Consider the following 10947-nt stretch of genomic DNA (forward strand, 5'->3'; position numbering starts at 1 on the left):
AATATGATTTTCAAGGCTGGTGTATTTCAGGGAGAGGGAAGAGAAGAGAATGGTCTGAGAATGATGAGTGGCAGAGAGGATATTCTGTCAGATCCAGGGGTTAAAGTACTCTGGGAGAGAAAAGAGCAATCCTATAAGAGGGCTCTAAGAGAAGTACTAAATGCTCAGGGAAAATCCAGGTGTCCTCAGAGCGAGAAAGTGAAAACATGTCCAGAGGAGAGGTTTAAAGTATAAAAGACAGAGGGCACAATGCCAGGATTTCATATGGTGGGGAATCATGGGGAATGGGGCAAGAAATGGTGTGCTGAGCTATGTGGGGATTCAAGTCCAGGAGCTGAGGGGTGACCCAGGGCCTGGGACCACTGATGGAAGCAGAGATAAACACAAATAAAGGTCATTATGAGATTAGCCTGATGAGGAATAAAGAGGGACAGATGTCATGGTTCCCTTTTTCTCTCCATAGATGGAGGCAGGAGGTGGGCCATCTCTTGACACTTATGGACAGGAGTAGCAAGGTCCTCATTTAAGCAATAATGGAAAACTCTCTCCCCACAGATGGCTCAGCTACACCTGGCTGGATGAGGACAGAGGCTATATCAAATGTGGATTCCACTGCTTCTAAAAGAAAAAAGCCTCAAAAGACACACTCAACAAAACATAGGTAAAAACTTTTGTATATAGTTCCATAAAACTGCTGAAATTTTTATATTTACCTGTAGTACCCGAAGTTCTCTGACTGCTGCATTCTTCTCAGTGGAGCAGAGAGCAAGTGCATTCACTGGAGAAGAGAGAGGGTAAAAAACTGTTGAAACTCTGTCTGATTCATGAACATTGTTTGTCTCTCCATTTGTTTCCCATTTCTTTCCCAGTAAGTTTTAAAAGTTTTCTCTATAAAAGTCCTGCAGACATTTCTCACACTTATGCTGAGGTAATTTATTTTTGTTACTACTGTCAGTGTTATCTTTTTGAAAATGGCTTTTTCTATTTATTGTTGGTTTATAGAAGTGATTTGATTTTTGTATACAGATTTATATTCTATCCACCTTGTTAAACTCTCATTATTCTAATAATTTTTTTGTGAGTTCCTTTTTCTATATAAATAATTATATTACCTGAAAATAATGACAGTTTTGCTCTTTCTGTTCCATTGTTTATATCTTTTATTTCCTTTTTTTAAGGAACTTGATTTTTGCTGGCTATGTCTCCACACAACTTAGAATGGAGGCAGTCAGCATCCACTGACTTTTAACTTTAATGATATTTTTCATTTCTGTAAGTTCTAGCTGTTTCACCTTATAATCATTTTATAATGGTAGTTTTGCATTCTTATTCTTTCCTTATTTTTATTTAATTCCTCCTCTTAGGACCATTGTGTACCATGTGCCAGAAAAGTGGGAAATACCTTCTGTCCTCAGGAACCTAAATCTAACATTTATCATATTCATTTATTACTCTTCTGTCTCGAAGCTTGTTTCCTTGTAATTTGGTCATTCTTTTAGTAGGAGCTTCCATTCAGGTGAACATAACGTATGGGGATCCCGGTGGCCTAAACTGGGATTACCTTATTCCCAAGATATTTAAGAAACCTAAGATAGTTCAAGATCCTTCATTTTGGCACAAACTTAACATTTACTCTGCTGACCATAACTGCTATTATTTGCATTTGCTGGGCAACCTTAACTTTCAAGTTTGCTTATATTTTGTTTTATTTATTTACTTTATAAATGAAACATCTTACTTTAAGATAATTGTAGATTCAGATACAGTTCTAAGAAATAGTACAAATATCCAGTGTACATTTACTCAGTTTCCCCTAATGGTAACATCTCAAAACACCACAGTGCAATACAGCAACCAGACTATCGATACTGATACTTTCAGATACAGAATATCTCCATCACCACAAGAATCCCTATGTTGCCTTTTATAGCCATGCCCACTTCTCTTTCATTCTTATCCCCCCTTAATCCCTAGTACTAATCTGTTCTCCATCCCTATGATTTTCTTATTTCAAGAATATCATAAAAATAGAATCATGCAGGGGCACCTGTGTGGCTCAGTTCGTTGAAGACTGACTCTTGATTTTGGCTCTGGTCATGATCCCAAGGTCATAAGATTGAGCCCCACATCAAACTCCATACTCAACAAGGAGTCTGCTGGAGATTCTCTCTCTCTCCCTCCATCCACCCCTCCCCACTCTCTAAATGAATGGATGAATAAATAAATAAATCTTTAAGAAATGGAATCATACAGTATGTCATTGGGGGATTGAATTTTTTCAGGATAATTCTCAGGAGATTCATCCAGATTGTTGTGGGTATCAATAGTCTATTCCTTTTTATTAGTGTTTAGCATTTCATTGTGTGAATATACCACCACTTGTTTAACCATTCACCAGTTGAGGAGCATCTAAACTATTTCCAGTTTGAGGCTATTACAAATAAAGCTGCTATAAACATTCATGTACTGGTTTTTGTGTGGATTTAGTTTTCATTTCTCTGGGACAGATGCCCAAGAGTATAACTGTTGGGCCACATGGTAATTGCATGTATAATTGTTGTTACCAAACTGTTTTTTAGAGTGGCTGTACTACTTTGTATTTATATTCCCACCAGCAATGTGTGAGACACCAGTTTCTCTTCATCTTTCCTAGAATGTGAGGTTGTCACTATTTTTTTTTTATTTTAGCCATTCTGACAGGTGTGCCATAACTCACTGTGGTTTTAATTTGTATTTCTAATGAATAATGATGTTGACCAACTTTTCATGTGCTGATTTGGCATCTCTGTATCTTCCTCAATGAGATTTCTCATCATACCTTTTGACCATTCTCTAACTGGATTGCTCACTTTTGGACTGCTGTGTTTTGAGCCATTTATATATTCTAGATTCTAGTCTTTTGTCAGGTATGTGTTTTGAAAACATTTTCTCTTAGTCCGTAACTTGATTTTTCATCCTCATAATAGGGTCTTTTGCAGAACGAAAGGTTTTAGTCTTGATGAATTCTAGTTTATTGTTTTTCCTCTTATAGAAAGTGCTTTTGATGCAAAGTCTCAGAACCCTTTGCCTAATCCTGAATCCAGCAGGTTTTTCTCATATTAATTTTTCAAAAAATGTCATAGTTTCACATTTTACATTTAATTTCATGATCCATATTGATTACTTTTTTTAAAAATGTAAAATGTGAGATTTAGTTACTTTTGTTCCTTGAAAAGTTCCCAGACTTCCTTACAGGCCTAGTAATGCATCAGAAATAATCTGAGAAGGGGGAATTTATGCAAAATCTAGCTATATTATATAAGAAGTTTACTTTTTTTTATTATTATGTTATGTTAGTCACCATATAGTACATCATTAGTGCTTGATGAAGTGTTTCATGATTCATTGTTTGCTTATAACCCCAAGTTCTCCATGCAATCCATACTCTCTTTAATACCCATCACTGGGCTCACCCATAACCCCCCACCCGCCCCCCCCTCTAAAAACCTCAGTTTGATTCTTGGAGTCCATAGTCTCTCATGGTTCATATCCCCTTCTGATTGCAACCCCCCTTCATTTTTCCTTTCCTTCTCCTAATGTCCTCCATGCTATTCCTCATGTTCTACAAATAAGTGAAACCATATGATAAATGTCTTTCTCTGTTTGACTTATTTTACTTAGCATAATCATCTCCAGTTCCATCCATGTTGATGCAAATGTTGGTTATTTATCCTTTCTGATGGCTGAGTAATATTCCATTGTATATATGGACCACATCTTCTTTATCCACTCCTCTGTTGAAAGGCATCTCAACTCCTTCCACAGTTTGGATATTGTGGGCATTGTTGCTATGAACATTGGGGTGCACACAGCCCTTCTTTTCACTACATCTGTATCTTTGGGGTAAATACCCAGTAGTGCAATTGCTGGGTCATAGAGTAGCTCTATTTTTAGCTTTTTGAAGAACCTCCATGCTGTTTTCCAGAGTGGCTGCATCAACTTGCATTCCCACCAACAGTGTAAGTGGGTTCCCCTTTCTCCACAACTTCTCCAACACTTGTTATTTCTTATCTTGTCAATTTTTGCCATTCTAACTGGTATAAGGTGATATCTCAATGTGGTTTTGATTCAGATTTCCCTGATGGCTAGTGATGTTGAACATTTTTTCATGTGTCTGTTATCCATTTGTATGTCTTCTTTGGAAAAGTGCCTGTTCATGTCTTCTACCCATTTTTTTAACTTGACTATTTGTTTTGGGGGTGTTGAGTTTGAGATCATCTAAGCAGAAAATCAACAAAAAAACAACACCTTTGAATGATACACTGGACCAGATGGACCTCATATATACATATATATATATATATATATATATATATATATATATATACAGAACAATCTACCCTAAAACAACAGAATACTCATTCTTCTCAAATGCTATGGAACTTTCTCCAGAAGGCTACATACTGGGTCACAAATCAGGTCTCAACTGATACCAAAAGATTGAAATTATTCCTTGCATATTGTCAGAATATAATGCTTTGAAACTGAAACTCAATCACAAGAAAAAAAATTGGAAGAAATCAAACACTTGGAAGCTAAAGACTATCCTGCTTAAGAATGTCTGGGTCAACCAGGAAATCAAAGAAGTTAAACAATTCATGGAAACCAATGAGAATGAAAACTCATCGGTCCATATCCTATGGAATACTGCAAAGTCAGTCCTAAGAATAAAATACATAGCCATCCAAGCCTCACTCAAAAAAAAAAAGAAAAAAAAAAATCCCAAATACACAAATTAACTTTACACCTTAAGGAACTGGAGGAAGACAATAAATAAAGCCTAAGCCATGAATTAGAAGAGAAACACTTCAAATTCGAGCAGAGATCAGTGAATTAGAAACCAGAAATACGGAGGAGTCAAGATGGCGGAGAAGTAGCAAGCTGAGACTGCTTCAGCTAGCCGGAGATCAGCTAGATAGCTTATCTAAAGATTGCAAACACCTGAAAATCCATCGGCAGATCGAAGAGAAGAAGAACAGCAATTCTGGAAACAGAAAAACAACCACTTTCTGAAAGGTAGGACTGGCAGAGAAGTGAATCCAAAGCGACGGGAAGATAGACCCTGGGGGGAGGGGCCGGCTCCCGGCAAGCGGCGGAGCAACCGCGCACAAAATCAGGACTTTTAAAAGTCTGTTCCGCTGAGGGACATCGCTCCAGAGGCTAAACCGGGGCGAAGCCCACGCGGGGTCAGCGTGGCCTCAGGTCCCGCAGGGTCACAGAAGGATCGGGGGTGTCTGAGTGTCGCAGAGCTTGCGGGTATTGGAACGGGAAAGCCGGCTGCAGAGACAGAGCCGACAGTAAGCTCGCAGCTCCGTGTTACCTTGAACCGGTCGCAGGCTCGGTGAGCTCGGAGCGCGGCCGGAGGTCAGGCAGACGGGAGTAACTGGGCGCGGTTCTCTGAGGGCGCACTGAGGAGTGGGGCCCTGGGCTCTCGGCTCCTCCGGGCCGGAGACCAGGAGGCCGCCATTTGTATTCCCGTCCTCTGGAACTCTACGGAAAGCGCTCAGGGAACAAAAGCTCCTGAAAGCAAACCCGAGCGGATTACTCACCCCGGCCCCGGGTAAGGGCGGTGTAATTCCGCCTGGGGCAAAGACACTTGAGAATCACTACAACAGGCCCCTCCCCCAGAAGATCAACAAGAAATCCAGCCGAGACCAAGTTCACCTACCAAGGAGTGCGGTTTCAATACCAAGGAGAGCAGCAGAATTCCAGAGGAGGAGAAAGCCAAGCACGGAACTCATGGCTTTTTTCCTGTGATTTTTTTTAGTCTTGCAGTTAATTTAATTTTTTCTTTTTCATTTTTTTTTTTTTTCTCGCCTTTGGGTAAAATTTTTTTTTTAACTGTTACCTTTTTCTTTTTTAACGACTTTTTACTAGTTTATCTAATATATATATATATTTTTTTACATTTTTCTTAGGTGTTTTCTTTTTTAAAAAATTCTTTTCTTTTCTTTTCTTTTTTTTTTTTCTTTTTCTTTTCTTTTTGTTTTTTTTTTTCTTTCTTCCTTTTTGAACCTCTTTTTATCCCCTTTCTCCCCACTCACGATTTTGGATCTCTTCTAATTTGGTTAAAGCATATTTTCCTGGGGTTGTTGCCACCCTTTTAGTATTTTACTTGCCCCTTCATTTACTCTTATCTGGACAAAATGACAAGACGTAAAAATTCAACACAAAAAAAAGAACAAGAGGCAGTACCGAAGGCTAGGGACCTAATCAATACAGACATCGGTAATATGTCAGATCTAGAGTTCAGAATGACAATTCTCAAGGTTCTAGCCGGGCTCGAAAAAGGCATGGAAGATATTAGAGAAACCCTCTCGAGAGATATAAAAGCCCTTTCTGGAGAAATAAAAGAACTAAAATCTAACCAAGGTGAAATCAAAAAAGCTATTAATGAGGTGCAATCAAAAATGGAGTCTCTAACTGCTAGGATAAATGAGGCAGAAGAAAGAATTAGTGATATAGAAGACGAAATGACAGAGAATAAAGAAGCTGAGCAAAAGAGGGACAAACAGCTACTGGACCACGAGGGGAGAATTCGAGAGATAAGTGACACCATAAGACGAAACAACATTAGAATAATTGGGATTCCAGAAGAAGAAGAAAGTGAGAGGGGAGCAGAAGGTATACTGGAGAGAATTATTGGGGAGAATTTCCCCAATATGGCAAAGGGAACGAGCATCAAAATTCAGGAGGTTCAGAGAATGCCCCTCAAAATCAATAAGAATAGGCCCACACCCCGTCACCTAATAGTAAAATTTACAAGTCTCAATGACAAAGAGAAAATCCTGAAAGCAGCCCGGGAAAAGAAGTCTGTAACATACAATGGTAAAAATATTAGATTGGCAGCTGACTTATCCACAGAGACCTGGCAGGCCAGAAAGAGCTGGCATGATATTTTCAGAGCACTAAACGAGAAAAACATGCAGCCAAGAATACTATATCCAGCTAGGCTATCATTGAAAATAGAAGGAGAGATTAAAAGCTTCCAGGACAAACAACAACTGAAAGAATTTGCAAATACCAAACCAGCTCTACAGGAAATCTTGAAAGGGGTCCTCTAAGCAAAGAGAGAGCCTACAAGTGGTAGATCAGAAAGGAAGAGAGACCATATACAGTAACAGTCACCTTACAGGCAATACAATGGCACTAAATTCATATCTCTCAATAGTTACCCTGAATGTGAATGGGCTAAATGCTCCTGTCAAAAGACACAGGGTATCAGAATGGATAAAAAAACAAAACCCATCTATATGTTGCCTCCAAGAAACACATTTTAAGCCCGAAGACACCTCCAGATTTAAAGTGAGGGGGTGGAAAAGAATTTACCATGCTAATGGACATCAGAAGAAAGCAGGAGTGGCAATCCTTATATCAGATCAATTAGATTTTAAGCCAAAGACTATAATAAGAGATGAGGAAGGACACTATATCATACTCAAAGGGTCTGTCCAACAAGAAGATTTAACAATTTTAAATATCTATGCCCCCAATGTGGGAGCAGCCAACTATATAAACCAATTAATAACAAAATCAAAGAAACACATCAACAATAATACAATAATAGTAGGGGACTTTAACACTCCCCTCACTGAAATGGACAGGTCATCCAAGCAAAAGATCAGCAAGGAAATAAAGGCCTTAAATGACACACTGGACCAGATGGACATCACAGATATATTCAGAATATTTCATCCCAAAGCAACAGAATACACATTCTTCTCTAGTGCACATGGAACATTCTCCAGAATAGATCACATCCTCGGTCCTAAATCAGGACTCAACCGGTATCAAAAGATTGGGATCATTCCCTGCATATTTTCAGACCACAATGCTCTAAAGCTAGAACTCAACCACAAAAGGAAGTTTGGAAAGAACCCAAATACATGGAGACTAAACAGTATCCTTCTAAAGAATGAATGGGTCAACCGGGAAATTAAAGAAGAATTGAAAAAAATCATGGAAACAAATGATAATGAAAATACAACGGTTCAAAATCTGTGGGACACAACAAAGGCAGTCCTGAGAGGAAAATATATAGCAGTACAAGCCTTTCTCAAGAAACAAGAAAGGTCTCAGGTACACAACCTAACCCTACACCTAAAGGAGCTGGAGAAAGAACAAGAAAGAAACCCTAAGCCCAGCAGGAGAAGAGAAATCATAAAGATCAGAGCAGAAATCAATGAAATAGAAACCAAAAAAACAATAGAACAAATCAACGAAACTAGGAGCTGGTTCTTTGAAAGAATTAATAAAATTGATAAACCCCTGGCCCGACTTATCAAAAAGAAAAGAGAAAGGACCCAAATAAATAAAATCATGAATGAAAGAGGAGAGATCACAACTAACACCAAAGAAATACAAACTATTATAAGAACATACTATGAGCAACTCTACGGCAATAAATTTGACAATCTGGAAGAAATGGATGCATTCCTAGAAACATATAAACTACCACAACTGAACCAGGAAGAAATAGAAAGCCTGAACAGACCCATAACCAGTAAGGAGATTGAAACAGTCATTAAAAATCTCCAAACAAACAAAAGCCCAGGGCCAGACGGCTTCCCGGGGGAATTCTACCAAACATTTAAAGAAGAACTAATTCCTATTCTCCTGAAACTGTTCCAAAAAATAGAAATGGAAGGAAAACTTCCAAACTCATTTTATGAGGCCCGCATCACCTTGATCCCAAAACCAGACAAGGATCTCACCAAAAAAGAGAGCTATAGACCGATATCCTTGATGAACACAGATGCGAAAATACTCAACAAAATACTAGCCAATAGGATTCAACAGTACATTAAAAAGATTATTCACCACGACCAAGTGGGATTTATTCCAGGGCTGCAAGGTTGGTTCAACATCCGCAAATCAGTCAATGTGATACAACACATCAATAAAAGAAAGAACAAGAACCATATGATACTCTCAATAGATGCTGAAAAAGCATTTGACAAAGTACAACATCCCTTCCTGATCAAAACTCTTCAAAGTGTAGGGATAGAGGGCACATACCTCAATATCATCAAAGCCATCTATGAAAAACCCACCGCAAATATCATTCTCAATGGAGAAAAACTGAAAGCTTTTCCGCTAAGGTCAGGAACACGGCAGGGATGTCCATTATCACCACTGCTATTCAACATCGTACTAGAGGTCCTAGCCTCAGCAATCAGACAACAAAAGGAAATTAAAGGCATCCAAATCGGCAAAGAAGAAGTCAAATTATCACTCTTCGCAGATGATATGATACTATATGTGGAAAACCCAAAAGACTCCACTCCAAAACTGCTAGAACTTATACAGGAATTCAGTAAAGTGTCAGGATATAAAATCAATGCACAGAAATCAGTTGCATTTCTCTACACCAACAGCAAGACAGAAGAAAGAGATATCAAGGAGTCAATCCCATTTACAATTGCATCCAAAACCATAAGATACCTAGGAATAAACCTAACCAAAGAGACACAGAATCTATACTCAGAAAACTATAAAGTACTCATGAAAGAAATTGAGGAAGACACAAAGAAATGGAAAAATGTTCCATGCTCCTGGATTGGAAGAATAAATATTGTGAAAATGTCTATGCTACCTAAAGCAATCTACACATTTAATGCAATTCCTATCAAAGTACCATCCATCTTTTTCAAAGAAATGGAACAAATAATTCTAAAATTTATATGGAACCAGAAAGGACCTCGAATAGCCAAAGGGATATTGAAAAAGAAAGCCAACGTTGGTGGCATCACAATTCCGGACTTCAAGCTCTATTACAAAGCTGTCATCATCAAGACAGCATGGTACTGGCACAAAAACAGACACATAGATCAATGGAGCAGAATAGAGAGCCCAGAAATAGACCCTCAAATCTATGGTCAACTAATCTTCGACAAAGCAGGAAAGAATGTCCAATGGAAAAAAGACAGCCTTTTCAATAAATGGTGCTGGGAAAATTGGACAGCCACATGCAGAAAAATGAAATTGGACCATTTCCTTACACCACACACAAAAATAGACTCAAAATGGATGAAGGACCTCAATGTACGAAAGGAATCCATCAAAATCCTTGAGGAGAACACGGGCAGCAACCTCTTCGACCTCTGCCGCAGCAACATCTTCCTAGGAACAACGCAAAAGGCAAGGGAAGCAAGGGAAAAAATGAACTACTGGGATTTCATCAAGATCAAAAGCTTTTGCACAGCAAAGGAAACAGTTAACAAAATCAAAAGACAACTGACAGAATGGGAGAAGATATTTGCAAACGACATATCAGATAAAGGACTAGTGTCCAGAATCTATAAAGAACTTAGCAAACTCAACACCCAAAGAACAAATAATCCAATCAAGAAATGGGCAGAAGACATGAACAGACATTTCTGCAAAGAAGACATCCAGATGGCGAACAGACACATGAAAAAGTGCTCCATATCACTCGGCATCAGGGAAATACAAATCAAAACCACAATGAGATATCACCTCACACCAGTCAGAATGGCTAAAATCAACAAGTCAGGAAATGACAGATGCTGGCGAGGATGCGGAGAAAGGGGAACCCTCCTACACTGTTGGTGGGAATGCAAGCTGGTGCAGCCACTCTGGAAAACAGCATGGAGGTTCCTCAAAATGTTGAAAATAGAACTGCCCTATGACCCAGCAATTGCACTATTGGGTATTTACCCTAAAGATACAAATGTAGTGATCCAAAGGGACACATGCACCCGAATGTTTATAGCAGCAATGTCCACAATAGCCAAACTATGGAAAGAACCTAGATGTCCATCAACAGATGAATGGATCAAGAAGATGTGGTATATATACACAATGGAGTACTATGCAGCCATCAAAAGAAATGAAATCTTGCCATTTGCAACAACATGGATGGAACTAGAGCGTATCATGCTTAGC

The sequence above is a fragment of the Mustela lutreola genome, chromosome 6 (assembly GCF_030435805.1).
Source record: "Mustela lutreola isolate mMusLut2 chromosome 6, mMusLut2.pri, whole genome shotgun sequence".
NCBI classification, from domain to species: Eukaryota; Metazoa; Chordata; class Mammalia; order Carnivora; family Mustelidae; genus Mustela; species Mustela lutreola.